Source organism: Polypterus senegalus, chromosome 12 (genome assembly GCF_016835505.1).
Source record: "Polypterus senegalus isolate Bchr_013 chromosome 12, ASM1683550v1, whole genome shotgun sequence".
In the NCBI taxonomy this organism is placed as follows: Eukaryota; Metazoa; Chordata; class Cladistia; order Polypteriformes; family Polypteridae; genus Polypterus; species Polypterus senegalus.
In genome coordinates this window covers 89,091,580-89,108,346 of record NC_053165.1, presented here as the reverse complement: position 1 = coordinate 89,108,346, position 16,767 = coordinate 89,091,580, and positions in this window count along the sequence as shown.

Genomic DNA, 16,767 nt, shown 5'->3' with positions numbered 1-16,767 from the left:
TGTGTGTTCAGGTCTTTCTGTCTCCATCAGCTTTGCACATCACCACACTGCCATTTTTCTCCGTTCTCCTTTCACCCAAGATCTGTCAGGTGTCATGGAGATTGTGAGTGAATAGCCTTTTTCAAGTCCAGCCACAAAGTCTTAATTGAATTGAGATCTAAATTCGGACTGGGCCACTCCAGGATATTGACATTATTGTTTGGAAGCCATTCCTTTGTATCTATAACTTTATGCTTAGGGTCCTTGTCATGCTGGAAAACAAATTTTCTCCCAAAGCATACGTTTCTTGCCTACTGCATCAGGTTTTTCCCATATTTTGCTGCAGAGACTCATCCTCACAACATGATGCTGCCTCCACCATGCTTCACATGATGTGTGCAGTTTTAACATGGAGTTTAGTCCGATGGACAGAAGGCTTAATTTTGGTCTCATCAGACCATAGGACCTTCTTTCAGCTGACTTCAGAGCCTCCTGGGTGCTTTCTTGCTTTTTCTTTACCACTCTACCACTTTCGATCACTTAGTGTTTGGGAATGGCCTACTCTTGGCAGATCTACAGCTCTGGACTCCAAGGGATTTTCAGCGATTTGGATATATTTTTGTCTCCATCTCTTGACTTGTGCTTTTCATTCCCCTTTAAAGGGAGTTGCTTGGAGTGTTCCCTTGTCGTCATTATGTATGTTATTCCACATTACTGACTCGCCACAAAACACAGGTGCATTGTTAAAATCTAACTTTTTTGTGAGCATCGCAAGCCAATATTTTTGCTTTCAAAACAGTTAAGGAATGAATGAGGTGTACAGTATACCCCTCTAAAGACTTCTAACCTGTATTTGGTTTCAAAGCTGTCTGACTATAAGAGTGCTAATTTAATTTGGTGCCTTAGTGGGAATTACAATATGTGTCAAAGGTTTGTTCAAAAAACTGAACTGAACTTTAATGTAGCATCCGGTGGCATTTTTCTTGCTAATGCCTGAACACTTTTTGAGCCCCTGGGTAAGATGTTAGCAGGTGAAAATCCTTTTTTGTATTAAATAGTAAATTTGCTGCTAGGATTTGAAACAATTAAATGTGCAAAAAGATATGAGAACAACTTTAACCCCACCAAAAAATATTGATATGTACGTGCAGAGTTTCAGAGTCTACCCTGAATTACAAAATGATGTGTCAGCTCTCAAATGTTGTTCTAATATGGCTTCTTTCAACATAGTTAATAGTAGTTGAAAAATATATTTTTATTTTCTAAAACGAAATTAGCTACAAATTGCAGAAGCCTAATAACTTCACAGTCCAATCCACAGCTCTTATATTAAATTGTCTCCTAAATGATTTCCATTATACTAACACATTTTGGATGAAATATTAATCAGAAGTGAGTGCACACTGAGTAGAAACGAGTTTGGCAACCTTTAGGTACTCCTTCTGGGCAGTTCTTTTTTTTGTTTAAATACCCTTTTCTTGGTGTGAATTCTAATATTTGATATATCTGGACGAGTTAGTTTTAATCCCTGTCGACGTAATGTGATAATTCTCACGCAATCAAATATTGACAGTTGGCAGCACTTTGATTATACAAATGCTGGTCTGGAGGGTAATGCTAAAATTGGTTTATGGTAGAAACATGTTACTAATGAAGAGAAAGTGCAGTAATGATTCAAAAGAAAGTTCTGAGCAACATTATAACTATTACCAAAATTATTCTGGGAATCAAATTTTTTAAATTACAAACCCAATTACAAATAAGTTGGGACAGTATGGAAATCGTTTATAAAAATTAAAAAGAGGACTTTGTAGATTTTATTCACCCTGAACTCTTTTTAAGGCCGGCACGGTGGCACAGTGGTAGCACTGCTGCTTCGCAGTAAGTAGGCCTGGGTTCGCTTCCCGAGTCCTCCCTGCATGGAGTTTGCATGTTCTCCCCGTGTCTGCGTGGGTTTCCTCTCACAGTCCAAAGACATGCAAGTTAGGTGGATTGGCCCTAGTGTGTGCTTGGTGTGTGGGTGTGTTCTGCAGTGGGTTGGCGCCCTGCCCAGGACTGGTTCCTGCCTTGTGCCCTGGGATTGGCTCCAGCAGACCCGTGTGACCCAGTGTTCGGATTCAACGGGATGGATGGATGAATTCTTTTTAATAAATTTTTATTGTATTGTTTAAAAGAAATCTCATCATTGCTTACTGGTTTTACTTTTAATTTTTCAACTTTTGGAATTTTTAGTGTATGGCATATGGTAGAACAAGCCAAATTATCATTTAATATTATCTTTAAATAATTTTAAAGATATGTTGAAATACTTGAATATATCTCCAAGTTGTGGTGTTCAGAACACAGTTTCACTTTCAGTTATGTTTAAATGAGTTATACATATATTGCCTTTTTATGTATTAATTTGTGAATTTATTTGATTTTTGAAAATATAAACTTCTGTCAAATCTGGTGACTGTAGAATAAGACAAATTATTTTTTTTATTTTATTTATAATAATGTTAAAATTATTTTGCATAGTTGTGAAATTCTGAAATGATTGATTTTCTAGTTTATTGTTAAGTGTCAGGAATATCCAGTGCAATCCGGGAACCCACCTGGGATTTATGAGTGCATGTCACACTTACATACAGCCCCACTGTGCTGTTGTGGTTTATATGATTTGTTTTTGACTATTGTTTTTATCATTTTTTTCTCTTCATTTTTTATTTTTCTATTAATGATTTTTATTGTTAATTCTTTGACATCATTTCAAGGTCAGGTCCCAAAACGTTGGGACAGTCGAGTGATTTCCACTGTGACACATCCCCATTTCTTTTAACAACACTTGTTACGGATTTGAGCACTGGAAACATAAGCTGGTTAACTTAACTTTAGTTTCTGTCATCCATCCATGGTGCAGGTTTTCCGCTGCGTAATTCTACAGGAACTTTGTTGCCATATTTGCACTTCGTTCTATGCCACACAGGTCAGGGCTGCAGGCAGGGCCAATTGAGTACCCGCTCTCTGGGCTTATTGAGCTGTGCTGTTGTAAAACGGGCTGAATGTGGTTTGGTGTTCTTCTGCTGGAAAATATAGGGACATCCCTAGAAAAGACGGCATCTGGATGGCAGCATATGTGGCTCAAAAATGTGTACATGTCTTTCTGCATTACTGGTGCCCTTACAGTGTGTAAGTTACCCCTTCCATGGGCAAGGACACACCATCACACCATGACAGCTGCTGTCTTTTGAACCTGATGCTAGTAACAGCTTGGATGGCCCAAAGAGCACAATGCCTGTTTTTTTGTATATTTTTTTCCATAAACTAATTGAAGTGTTGATTCCTCAGACCTCTAAACACAATTCCACTGTGTTACTTTCTATCTCAGATGAGCCCAAAGAAGTTGGCGGCACTTCTGGACATTGTTGACGTATGGTTTCTGCTTTGCATAGTAAGGCCTTAACTTTTATCTGCAGATGCAGTGGCGAATGGCTTTGCCTGACAAAGGTCTACCGGAGTATTCCCCGAGCCCATGTTAGGTTATCCCTTACAGCTGCCTGATGGTTTTTAAGACAATGAAGTTTGAGGGGTCAGAGATCAAGCACAATCAGAAGTGGTTTTAGGACTTGTCTTTTACATACCTAGCTATGAAGGGATTTCTTGAATCTTTTAGTTATATTGTGCACAGTAGTGTGAAATGCCCAAAATCGTACTGTCTTTGATGAGCTTTGTTCTCAGAGTGCTGGATTATTCACTGAAACACGTGTTGGCAAATTGGCAAGCCTCAACCCATCCTTACTCTTATTTGGAGGCTCCTTCTATACTTGAACATAATTGCCTGACCTGTTCAACATCAAGTTGTCACATTCTTATTAGTCCCGAACTTCTCCTGTCCCATCTTTTTTGGACCGTGCATCAATGTTGGAAAAAATGTATATGTTCAAAAAAAGAAAAAAACAATGCAATTGATCAGGTAAAACATGATATAGTCTTCTCTTTATACTGGTTTTGTTTGAATACAAGTCAAAGTAAATTTACAAATGGCTCCTTTTTGTATTTATTAGCAATTTCCATACTGTCCCCACTTGGAATAGGGGTTGTACGATAAGACAAGTAACAAGTCTTTCCATTTGTACTAATGTTTGAAATTGTTTGCATAGTTTTGAAATTCTGAAATTATCAATTTTCTAGTTTCCTGTTAAGTGTCAGGAATATCCGGTGCCTGTGTCAGCAGCCCTGGGAGTAATGTGGAAACCAATCTGGGGGATATGGATGCCAATCGATTGCTTGGCACACTCACACACAACCCCTCTGGGCTATTGTGTGGTCCAAATTTAACATCTTATTAAAGAAAGAAACATCCTCTTAACAGGACAAATCAGTAATCAGGCAGGAGACAAGCTGTTCATTGGATCTTTTAATTACTCCTTGGCAGAATGTCTTGGAGGGAGTATTCTTCAAAAGCAGTCTGTTACAGCCTGGTCAAAATGATCAGAACAGTCCGAGAAACAAAAACTAGACGTTCATTTTATAAACTACTGAATTTACATACAGTGTCAATCAATGCATACATTTTGCTGTGGTTGGTTCATTGGTTTACACCCAAATATTTATATAGAATAAAAGTCTATTATATTATATTCTGGTTCTTCTTATACCTTTTGAGATGAGACACCACCCTTGAGATTTCTGTGCATATAACAACTGTCCATTCTGGTTCATAGGGCGTCTGCTGATTTTTTTAGTCATCCTTCAGTACATTCTGTATATTACATCAGCCTTTCTGCTGGTACATTCTTAATTTACTTGACCATCTCAGTATTTTTCCTAAACCAATTCTTATATTTCAGTGTACATTATGTTGTTCACTTGACCTTTATTTGGTTGCCCACATTTATTAACCCTTTATGCTATTTCTTTAAAATGAATGCTATGTTACTCTAAAATTATTCTTCCACAATTGTAATTCATATTTGTTTTTTCTTTTTAATATTCTGTATTTCTGTTATTTATTTTCATTGTTATTTGTTATCATTTCAAGGCCATTTCTGCTTACTCATATTTCCACTATTGTCACCTGTCATGATTTACTTGTGTTATAAATTTTTTCTAACTTTTTATTTTGCTTCTTTTTGTGTTTTTTTTTTTTTTCTTTGTTTTGGAGGTTTAGTTGCATTGCTCATTTTTGCTTCACAACTTTTCCCGATGTCCCTTTTGTTTATGGGTGCCATAGTGTTGCTCGAGTTAACAACCAGAGGTATGCTGCATTCAAGGTCATCCTTGTGATGGGATAAAGACGGGCAACACGCATTTTCTAACCATGTAAGCTCTGGCTCCTCATGCCTGTAGTGAGGCTGAAAAGGAGAGAGTCAGATGTAAGATAAGATCCCTTTATTGTCACTGAAGTATCATTTGGAGGAGGCCGATAGATGCCTTAGATTAAGTTATATGAGAATAAACCTTAAACTACAAGAAGCACAATTTTAAAGGTAACATTAAACAAGGAGAAGTACAGTTACTATTAATGGTTCCAAATATACACAGAGTAAAAGTGAAGGTAAATATGTAAGCATAAATAGATAAATAATAAACGAAATTGCAGTGAGAATTACAGTCAATGTAATGGTCACGAGTTCCACATGGGTCATGTATAAGTTTGTGACTATATGTGGTTGAGGCAGATGTTCAGGTCAATCAGTGGTGGTTTCTGTTACAGGAGTGGGCCAGTGATTGCTGTGCATTTGAGAAGGTGATTGCTTTTGGCTGTAAAGTCAGAAGGAGGTCAGTTGTACTATAGATTTGCTAATTTAGATGGTTGTACTGGTGGCACGGTGGCACAGTGGTAGTGCTGCTGCCCCGCAGTAAGGAGACCTGGGTTCACTTCCTGGGTCCTCCCTGTGTGGAATTTGCATGTTCTCCCTGTGTCTGCATGGGTTTCCTCCCAAAGACATGCAGGTTAGGTGCATTGGTGATTCTAAATTGTCGCTTGGTGTGTGTGTGTGTGTGTGCCCTGCGGTGGGTTGGTACCCTGCCTGGGGTTTGTTTCCTGCCTTGCACCCTGTGTTGGCTGGGATTGGCTCCAACAGACCCCCGTGACCCTGTAGTTAGGATATAGCGGGTAGGATAATGGGTGGATAGATGGCTGTACGCTGCATTCTGAATCCAGCAACCTAAACCTGCACCCAGCAGCTCCAAGTGAGGAAGCATTGAGAGGGATGAATTTCTTGCCAATGACAATGCCCTGTATTAGAATAATCATTGGATGGATCAATTAATGGTATGTATGAATAAATGCTATGTTGGTAACGGTCATTATTCATATTAGCATATAATCCAAGCCTAACCTCTGTGAGTTACTTGTAAGTGTTTTAGATTCGTTCCAGATCCCAAAGATGTACAGATTAGATTAACCAGTTTGTTTAAGATGGTCATTTATGAGTGTTTTTGGGTGTATAGACCTTGTGAAAGACTGGCATCTTTTCCAGGTCCTGACTCTGCCTTCTGCCCAGTGATACTAGAAAAGGCTCTGGCTCCTCATGGCTGTAGTGAGTCTGAAATGAACAAATCCTGCTACAAAGTCAGAAGCCCATTTGCTCACTAGAGAGAGGTGAGTTCTACTATATATTTGCCAATTTAGATGGTTGTACTCCGCATTCTGAATCCTGTAACCCAAGTGAGGAAACAGAGGGAGGGGTGCCACATCAGTGAATTTCTCACCAGTGTCAATGCCCCATTTTAGAATAAAGAAGTTTGAGAAATAATTGGATGGATTGATTTAATGGTACATATGAATAGATGCTATATTGGCAATATTCATCATTCATATTAACATATAATCTAAGCCTAACTTCTGAGTTTCTTGTGTTTCATATTCATTCTAAATCCCAAAGATGTGCAGATTAGATATAATGGTTTGTCTAAGATGGTCGGTTATAAGTGTTTTTGGGTTTGAATGCCTTGTGAAAGACTGGCATCTTTTCCAGGTCCTGACTTTGCTCTGACTCTTCATGGCTATAGTGAGTCTAAAGTGAAGAAAGCCTGCTACAAAGTCAGGAGCCCATTTGGTCACTAGAGAGAGGTGAGTTCTACTACTGTATATATTTGCCAATTTAGATAGTTGCACTCTGCATTCTGAATCCAACAACCCAAGCCCGTACCCAGTGGGTGCAAGTGAAGAAGCAGAGAGAGGGGTGCCACATCAGTGAATTTCTCACCAGTGACAATGCCTCATATTAGAATAAGCAGGCTTGAGAAATGAATGGATTAATGGTACATAAAGATAAATAATGTGTTGGCAACATTCTTTGTTTATATTAATAAATAATCCAAGCCCAACCTCAGTGGTTTTCTTGTGTTTTAGTTTTCTTTCACAACCCAAAGATATGCAAATTAGATTAACTGGTTTGTATAAGATGGTCAATTATGAGTATTTTTGGATGTGTATGCCTTGTGAAAGACTGGCATCTCTTCCAGGTCCTGACTCTGCCTTCTGCCCAACGCTACTGGAAGACTGGCTCTGGCTCCTCATGCCTGTAGTGAGTCTAAAATGGAGAAAATCTGCTGCAAAGTCAGAGAAGCCCATTTGGCACTAGAGGGAGGTGAGTTCTACTATAGATTTGCTAATTTAGATGGTTGTACTCCGCATTCTGAATCCTGCAACCCAAGCCTGCATTCAGCAGCTCCAAGTGAGGAAACGGAGAGAGGGGTGCCACAATAGTGAATTTCTCACCTGTGTCAATGCCCCATTTTAGAATAAAGAAATTTGAGAAATCATTGGTAGCGGGCCTCGCAGTTAGGAGACCCGGGTGGCGTGGAGTTTGCATGTTCTAGTCTGCTGCTCCCACAGTCCAAAGACATGCAGGTTAGGTGGATTGGCGATTCTAAATTGGCCCTAGTGTGTGCTTGGTGTGTGGGTGTGTTTGTGTGTGTCCTGTGGTGGGTTGGCGCCCTGCCCAGGATTGGTTCCTGCCTTGTGCCCTGTGTTGGCTAGGATTGGTCCAGCAGACCCCTGACCCCGGATTCAGCGGGTTAGAAAATGGATGGATGGAGAAATCATTGGATGGGTCAATTAATGGTACATATAAATAAATGCTATATTGGCAACATTCATTATTGATATTAACATGAGACAAAGACTGGACTCCTTTGGTACTGTGTCTCTCTGGAAAATCCTTGGGTACCGTTGGTTTGACCCAGTGCCAAATGAGGGTACATGCATTGTGAAGGAGTTACAGCATTGCAGGTTAGGGTGATCCGTGTAAGATTGTTGGGGACCCGAGTGACTTCTAAACCTGGCTGTGGCAGATAGACGGTCTAGTGGGACTGGACCGCATGTCTGCCTGGTGGGTGTGGGATCCTGAGTTGTTTTTGTATGTGTGTACACTGTACCAGTGCATGCTCCCCAACTTGACTTGACTTGATTAACATATAATCCAAGCCTAACCTCTGAGTTTCTTGTAAGTGTTTTACATTTAAGATGTGCAGATTAGATAAAATGGTTTGTCTAATATGGTCAGTTATAAGTGTTTTTGGGTGTGAATGCCTTGTGAAAGACTGGCCCATGTGTTGGCTGTAGTGATTGAGAAAATCTTCTGCAAAGTCAGAGAAGCCCATTTGGCACTAGAGGGAGGTGAGTTCTACTATAGATTTGCTAATTTAGATGGTTGTACTCCGCATTCTGAGTGCAACCCAAGCCTGCATTCAGCAGTCCAAGTGAGGAACGGAGAGAACAATGGAATTTCTCACCTGTGTCAATGCCCCATTTTAGAATAAAGAAATTTGAGAAATCATTGGATGGGTCAATTAATGGTACATATGAATAAATGCTATATTGGCAACATTCATCATTCATATTAACGTGAGACAAAGACTGGACTCCTTTGGTACTGTGTCTCTCTGGAAAATCCTTGGGTACCGTTGGTTTGACTTTGTGTTGCTCATGGAGTGCCAAATGAGGGACATTACATGCATTGTGAAGGAGCGTCGGTTACAGCATTACGGCCATGTGGCACGTTTCCCCGAGGGTGATCCGGCTCGTAAGATCCTTATTGTTGGGAACCCGAGTGGCTAGACCAGGCCAAGGGACAACCCACCTAACACCTGGCTGTGGCGGATAGTGGGTAATTTCCGGAGGGTGGGACTGGACCGCATGTTTGCCTGGTGGGTTGCAAACCGGGATCCTGAGTTGTTTCGTTGTATAGTGGGTGCGGCAACTCACTGTACCAGTGCATGCTCCCCAACTTGACTTGACTTGATTAACATATAATCCAAGCCTAACCTCTGAGTTTCTTGTAAGTGTTTTACATTCAAGATGTGCAGATTAGATAAAATGGTTTGTCTAATATGGTCAGTTATAAGTGTTTTTGGGTGTGAATGCCTTGTGAAAGACTGGCATCTTTTTCAGGCCCTGACTTTGCTCTGGCTCCTCATGCCTGCAGTGAGTTTAAAATGGAGAAAGTCTGCTGCAAAGTCAGAAGCCCATCTGGTCACTAGAGACAGGTGAGTTCTACTAAAGCTTTGCCAGTGTAGATAGTAGTTCTGTGTACTCTGAATCCAGCAGATCCAAGAGAGGAATTGGAGGGAGTAGGGTGCCACATCAGTGAATTTCTCACTAGTGACAATGCCTCATATTAGAATAAGCAAGCCTGAGAAATGAATGGATGGATGGGTTAATGTATTAATGGTGCATATGGATAAGTGCTGTGCTGGCAACATTCATCATTCATATTAATATACAGTATAATCCAAGCCTGACCTTGAGGCTCATTTTAGATGGGTGCAGTGTGTTGGACACTCAATTACCGTCATACTTTGCAAAATATTAGCCTTTTCTCATAGCAGTCAGTAAAAACAAACAGGGCACGGATATGACCTTCTATTATTCAACAGAAAAAACAACAGCTTCCTTTTGAACATGAACTATGATTGCGTTGATTGGCTTGTAGACATTTACTTTCAAGAGGGCTGTGAATGGTTTTGTTTGTTTAATTAAGCATAAGAGTGACGAAGAGCTTGGGAAAAACCACATGTGCAACTTGCTATTCACGACACAAAATGTTATGTACTGTTAGAAAAAGCAGTTACAAGAAAGGAGAGATGGAAGCACCTGGTGATTTAGATACTTTTATTACAGCCTACCATTTACCATTGCGATGCGATAGCAGATGCTCTTTTTAAACAATTCATGGTACTTCACATCTTCTTAAGAAATTTAGCACTCAATTAAATCTTTTTATTTATGTGTAATGATCGTGCAATGAGTAGAACTTTGGTCTCAGAGTTCCAAAGGTCTAAGGGTGGTGGGATGAAGAGTTTAATATAGTATAGTATGTATAGTGGATTCAGAAAGTACTCCGACCCCATCACTTTGCTTACATTTTGCAGTTTATCTGCCTTGCGGTAAAATCATTTAATTGTTTCACCAAATCAAGCAACACTCAATGCCCCATATTGTCAAAGCGAAAATGGTATTTTAGAAATGTTTTCAAATTTATTGAAAAGTAAAAAAATGAAAAAAACTGCAATAGTATATTGACACAGAATTCCCTGAAGCTCCTTTGGCAGCCATTCCAGCCTGAAGTCTTCTTGGGTCTGAAGCGACAAGCTTCACACAACTGGACCTGAGGATTTTCTGTCATTCTTCTCAGCAGATCCTCTGAAGCTCTGTCAGGTTTAATGGAGACTGCTGGTGGACAGCTATTTTCAGGCCTCTCCAAAGATGTTTAATTGAGTTCATGTTTGGGCTCTGGCTGAGACTCTTGGGGACATTTCTCAGTGGTGACCCTACATTACTCCTGTGTTGTCTGTGCTTTCTACTTAGGGTCAATGTTCCATTGAAAGGTGAACCTTTGGCCCAGTCTGAGGTCCAGAGCAGGTTTCTTTAAGGATATCTCTGTACTTTGCTCCGTTCAGTTTTCCCCCAGTTTTCAGCCCCATCGCATCATGCTTCACTGTTGAAATGGCATTGCGCACATGATGAGTGGTGCCTGGTTTCCTCCAGACATGATAACAATCCTGGTTTAATCAGACCAGACTTAGAGTTCTTTTAAGTACTTTTTTGCAAACTCCAAGTTGGCTTCCATGCCTGTTTTAGTAAGGCAAGGCTTCTGTCTGACCACTCTGTTATAAAGCCCAGATTGGTGGTGTTGTGCAGTGATGGTTATCCTTCTGGAGGATTTTCATATATCAACACATCAGGTGCTTGGTCACCTCTCTTACCATGGCCCTTCTCCCAAGATTGCTCAGTTTGGCCAAGTGATCAACATTAGGTTGTTCCAAAAATTTCTATTTAAGAATTATAAAGGCAACAGTGCTCTTGTGAACCTTTAATGCTTCAGGAAAGGTTTTGTAGCCTTCCCCAAGTATTTTTCTCGACACAATCCTGTCTCTAAACTCTAAGCTCAATTCCTTCAACCTCCTGGGTGGGTTTTTGCTCAATTGTGGGACCCTCTATGGAGGGAAAGAGTCTTCCTTAGACTGACAAACTGTAAATTTGGTGTCTAGTAAACTCCTGGGTTATGCTTTCAGCATATGATTTGTTGCAAATGGCAAAAGTGGAGTCTCTTAGAATCAGAATCATCCATCTGTCCATTATCCAACCCACTATATCAGAATATCTGTATTGTCATCATAACAAATACAACGAAATTAGGTGCAGTACCTGCGGTGTCAAAATATAAATAAATATAATTACAAAAGAATAAGAAAGGATAAGAAGAAATAAGGTAGAACACAAACATTCAACATAAGACCTTAATTGCACATGAAACACTATTGCACAAGATGTCATCTATTGCACTTTTGGATAAGAGGTGATTAGGTGGCATTCAGTGCCCTAATACTGCTATCATGGGATGCATCAGGAGTCGGAATGAGGAGGAGTATAGGAACCTAATCAAGGACTTTGTTAAATGGTGCGACTCAAACTACCTACAACTGAATACCAGCAAAACCAAGGAGCTGGTGGTGGATTTTAGGAGGCCCAGGCCCCTCATGGACCCCGTGATCATCAGAAGTGACTGTGTGCAGAGGGTACAGACCTATAAATACCTGGGAGTGCAGCTGGATGATAAATTGGACTGGACTGCCAATCCTGATGCTCTGTGCAAGAGAAGACAAAGCCGACTATACTTCATTAGAAGGCTGGCGTCCTTCAATAAGATGCTGCAGATGTTCTATTAGACGGTTGGGGCGAGCGCCCTCTTCTACGCAGTGGTGTGCTGGGGAGACAGCATAAAGAAGGACGCCTCACGCCTGGACAAACTGGTGGGGAAGGCAGGCTATATTGTAGACACGGAGCTGGACAGTTTGACATCCGTGGCAGAGCGATGGGTGCTGAGCAGGCTCCTGTCAATCATGGAAAATGCACTGAACAGGATCATCTCCTGACAGAGGAGCAGCTTCAGTGTCAGTATGCTGCTGCTGGAGTGTGTGAATTTCCCCTTGGGGATTAATTATCTATCTATCACAGGGTAGAAACTGTTATTCAGTCTATTAGTCTTTGTTTTGATGCTCCTATATCTTTTGTCTGATCACAACAGTTGGAACACATCATGAGCAGAGTGTGAGGAGTCTTTCAGGATGTTTTCCACTTTCCTGAGGAAGCGAGAGCTGTGCAGTTCATCCAGAGAGGGTAAAGAATAGCCGATGATCTGCAGGGCCATCTTTACGATCCGCTGAAGTGTTTTCCTCTGCGCTGTTGTGAAGCTGGAAAACCCCACGCAGAGGCAGTAGCACAGGAGACTCTCAATAGAGCAGCTCTAGAAGGACAGCAGCAGTTTTTGGGGGCTGTTATTTTTCCTGAGGACTCTGCTGAGCCTTCTTTGCCAGTACAGCTGTGTTCACACCCCAGGACAGGTCTTCCATGATGTGGACTCCCAGAAAGCGGAAGTCTGACACCCTCTCCACACAGTCCCCTCTAATGTAGAGTGGTGTGAAGTCCGTTTTCTTTTTCCTGAAGTCCACAACTAGCTCCTTGGTCTTCATTGTGTTCAGGAGCTGGTTGTTGTCAGTGCACCCTGCTGTCAGCCACTCCACTTCATCCCTGTAGACGGACTCATCCTCCCCAGAGATGAGCCCCACCACAGTGGTGTTCTATGCAAATTTGACAACAGTGTTGCTGTGGTGGGCAGGGGCACAGTTATGTGGGTACAGCGTGAAGAGCAGGGACTCGGCACACAGCCCTGAGGAGAGCTGATGCTGATGTCCGGGGAGATGTGAGGGCCCACTCTAACGCTTTGTGTGCAGTCTGTCAGGAAGTCTTTAATCCATATACAGGTGGAGTACGGGAGTCCCAGGGCTAGCAGCTTGCACACCAATCTTTGAGGAAGGATGGTGTTAAAAGCAGAGCTAAAATCAATAAAGAGGAGACGTGCTTAGCTCCCCTGGTGCTCCAGATGGGACTGCGTAGCATGGAGAGCAGCAGCAACAGCGTCCTCAGTAGACCTTAGGTTAGTAACAGTCCTGCTGCACTTAACAGGGGGCAAGTACTGCAGATCTAATGTTCTTATTGCGCCCATCTTTAGAGAAGACAGAGCTGGGACTTGTAACATGTCTGTTGGCCGTGTTAACTGTTCCAGCAATGGCCAACAAGGAAGATTTAGTGTAGCTGAGGTTTAGCTGGCCTCTTCCTACCAACACCAGCTAATAGTATTTAATACACTCTGCTTAGTTGATTTTCATTCAGTGTTTGTCCCTATAATTACCTAATTATTTGTGTTTTGGCTTATTTAAAACAATATTTTGTTTTGTTTTTTGTTGAGTTCTTTTTTTATTCTATTCTTTAAGGAATATTTCCATGGCCAGACTTCTGCAAGGTATCACCAGGGCAACAGCCCAAGGTCCTGAAATTAATCAAGATGTATAAAAAAATAATTGTCCTTTTATTTTTCAAAGAAATATTCCTGCTACTAGACTGGCTAATCAATCCCCCTTTGTCCCCTTTACCATTATTCCTGAGATATCTTGTCTCCCGCTAGTTGCATGTACTGTACACTGTCATCTCCGAATGTACTCATCTTGAATAAATTACAGGTAGTGACGCTGGGCGGCATTCGTGGATGCAGGAGTGCCGAGTATGGGCTGTCGGAGCGTAAAGTGATTTGTCATGTTATAATGACGTGAAAGTTAAGACCCCAAAGTGTCCCCCTGTGAGTCAAGTAGCCAGTGAGGAGGAAACTTACCAATGAGTCTTTATTTTCTCTTCAGAAGGGGGAGCGCCTCCTTTCAGCAAGCTGATCAGAGTATCTCCCTGAATAAAGTGATTCATTTAGTTTTGCTGTATGTATTTTAGGGTGGCTACATGAGATGAACTGATTCATGATTATACAACTTTAACATATAAAATGATTGTTTAATGTATTGCTTACACATTTTATGACCTTGCTTTATTCAGTGTACGTGACTTAAAGTTGCCGTATTTCTAAGTTTCACCCCATACCAAGTTCCCTTTTTTCAAGCACATCCCTCCTACATTTTATCTTAGCAGATTACCCACACCCAGCTCAAACTTCCAGCACCCATTTTCCCTTTTCACCATAGCAAAATCTTATCTTGCACACCCATGCAGTTTAGTTATACTAATTGACTTTTGATTAATGCCTAATGCTGTTGATTAATACTGTGCAACTTAAAGCATATAAAAATAATCCCACAATGGTGACGGTTCGTCAACACTGGCCAGTGACAGCATTATACAGTAGACTGTAGCTCTAGAGACAGTGAAGCACACAATGGTGATGACTGACTTTAAACAGTTTTTCCTCCCACTCTCCTTCTCTCTCTTTTCTAAATAGAACGTTGAAATAGGTCATACTCTCTTTGTTTTTAATATTTGATGTGCTGAAAGTACAAGTCTCAGCTTTGGCATTTCATTCTCTGTGCCTCACTCTCTAAATCAGGGGTGGGCAGTGTCGGTCCTGGAGGGCCGCAGTGACTGCAGGTTTTTGTGCCAACCCAGTTTCTTAATGAGAAGTCAGTTATTGCTGATGAAGCTCTTATTGGTCAAGTAACATTTTGATGCTTCCTTTTAGTGGTCTCGCTTGTTAAGGTTCCCCACCCTTTATTTCAGTCTTAAACACCTTCATTCACTGCTTAATGGCTCCTTATTAGCAATAAGATTCAAGTGATAAAGGAGCCAGCAGGTCTCCTTCTAACTTCTTTCCATTTACACCCATGTGGATTCATCCTGCACTATTAGGTTTAATAAAACACTTGGGAGAAAAAAGTGACAGACTGAAAAATTGCTCATCTGTCTTAGGCTTCAAATCATTTGGATGATATATTGTAGACTTTTTCCTTTCCAAGGATAAGAACCTAACATTGCAGACTAACAAGCCATAAAATTAAATAAGGTCTGAGATTGGCAAGAATGGTTTCTAATTAAGCAATTGAATTGGAATGAAAATCTGCAGCCACCGCGGCCTTCCAGGACCAACATTGCCCACCCCTGCTCTAAATCATTTATAATCTCGGACGCTTCTTCAGTTTTGTTTTTTTTGTGCATGGCTATCTATACTATTCTTGCATTCACTCACATCGGCTGTTTTTGTGTTGCGTCTTTTCAACTTTAGATGATTTCTAAGATTTGATATTACATACTCGTTTTCCCATGATTCCCACCTACCAACATGGGGCCCAAATAATGGTTCAGGCCCAGGGACCCCTTTCCCTCCTAAGTCAGCCCCTAAATACACTGATGAACCAGAACATTACCTGCCTAATATGCTGTTGTTCTTATGTGCTTCGCCAAGCCGACTCTGATCCACTGAAGGCATTAACTTTATAAGACCTCTGAAGGTGTCCTATGGTATCTAGAACCAGGACATTAACATTAAAACGTAAGAGCAATCTGGACGAGAACCGGCTCTTCAACCCAACAAAGCTCACCAGTCCTATCCACTTAATTCTTCTAAAATAACATCAAGTTGAGTTTTGAAAGTCCCTAAAGTCTTCAGCTTCATCACTGCTGACCACTGTAAGAAACACAAAGACAGGCAAAAAAGAGCTGGGGATCCATCACATATACTGTAAAATAGAGTAGTCCCTAAGGACTGAGACAAGTACCATCTATCGGGACTGATTGATTGGGTGAACTCAGTGAATTTATAGCAGGACAGAAGGAAGGATGTGTTTGCAGGGCAGGAAGTAGAATAAGATCATCTGTGGATGTTGGAAGTGAGGTCATCTGTGGGGGCCCGACGTGAGGTCAGTGACACGAGGAAGTGTGTTAAGAGTTTTTTTTTTCCTCTGAAGGTCTGTGGGAAGAGAAGAGGCATTAGTACTCGGCACCAACCCTCTGGCCGGTGTGTCCATACCCCAAATTGAACCCTTTGACTGCCTCCCAAGTCCACGTGTGTGACACCACTAACAGATTAGATAGTAGTGGGAATGAGGTATTCATGGAATGATAGGAGTGAGATAGCAAGGGAAGGCAAACCATGGAATGATCACAATTAGTAAGAGAATGGGGAATGTTTGCTGGAGTGTTTTAACTATTGCAGTGATAGGAATGGGCCCTTTGGAGGGCCAGATGAAGAGAATCTAGGGTCTAGTCAAATGGCTAAACTGACCTAGTTAGCTCCCGTTAGCTTTAAGAATTTACTGCTATATATGTTGGGAGGACAGATTAGGAGAGTATTGGAGGTAATAGCATGATGAGAGCAAATGGAGGACTAGGACTTTCAAAAAGAACTTAGCATGCAAAATGTGGGTAAAAAACCATTTGTAGAGAGACAGTCAGGGAGCTGGACCTCTAGAAAGCAGATGTGGCTCAATTTGATAAGAGCAGGCATAGCTGGTGAGGAGATT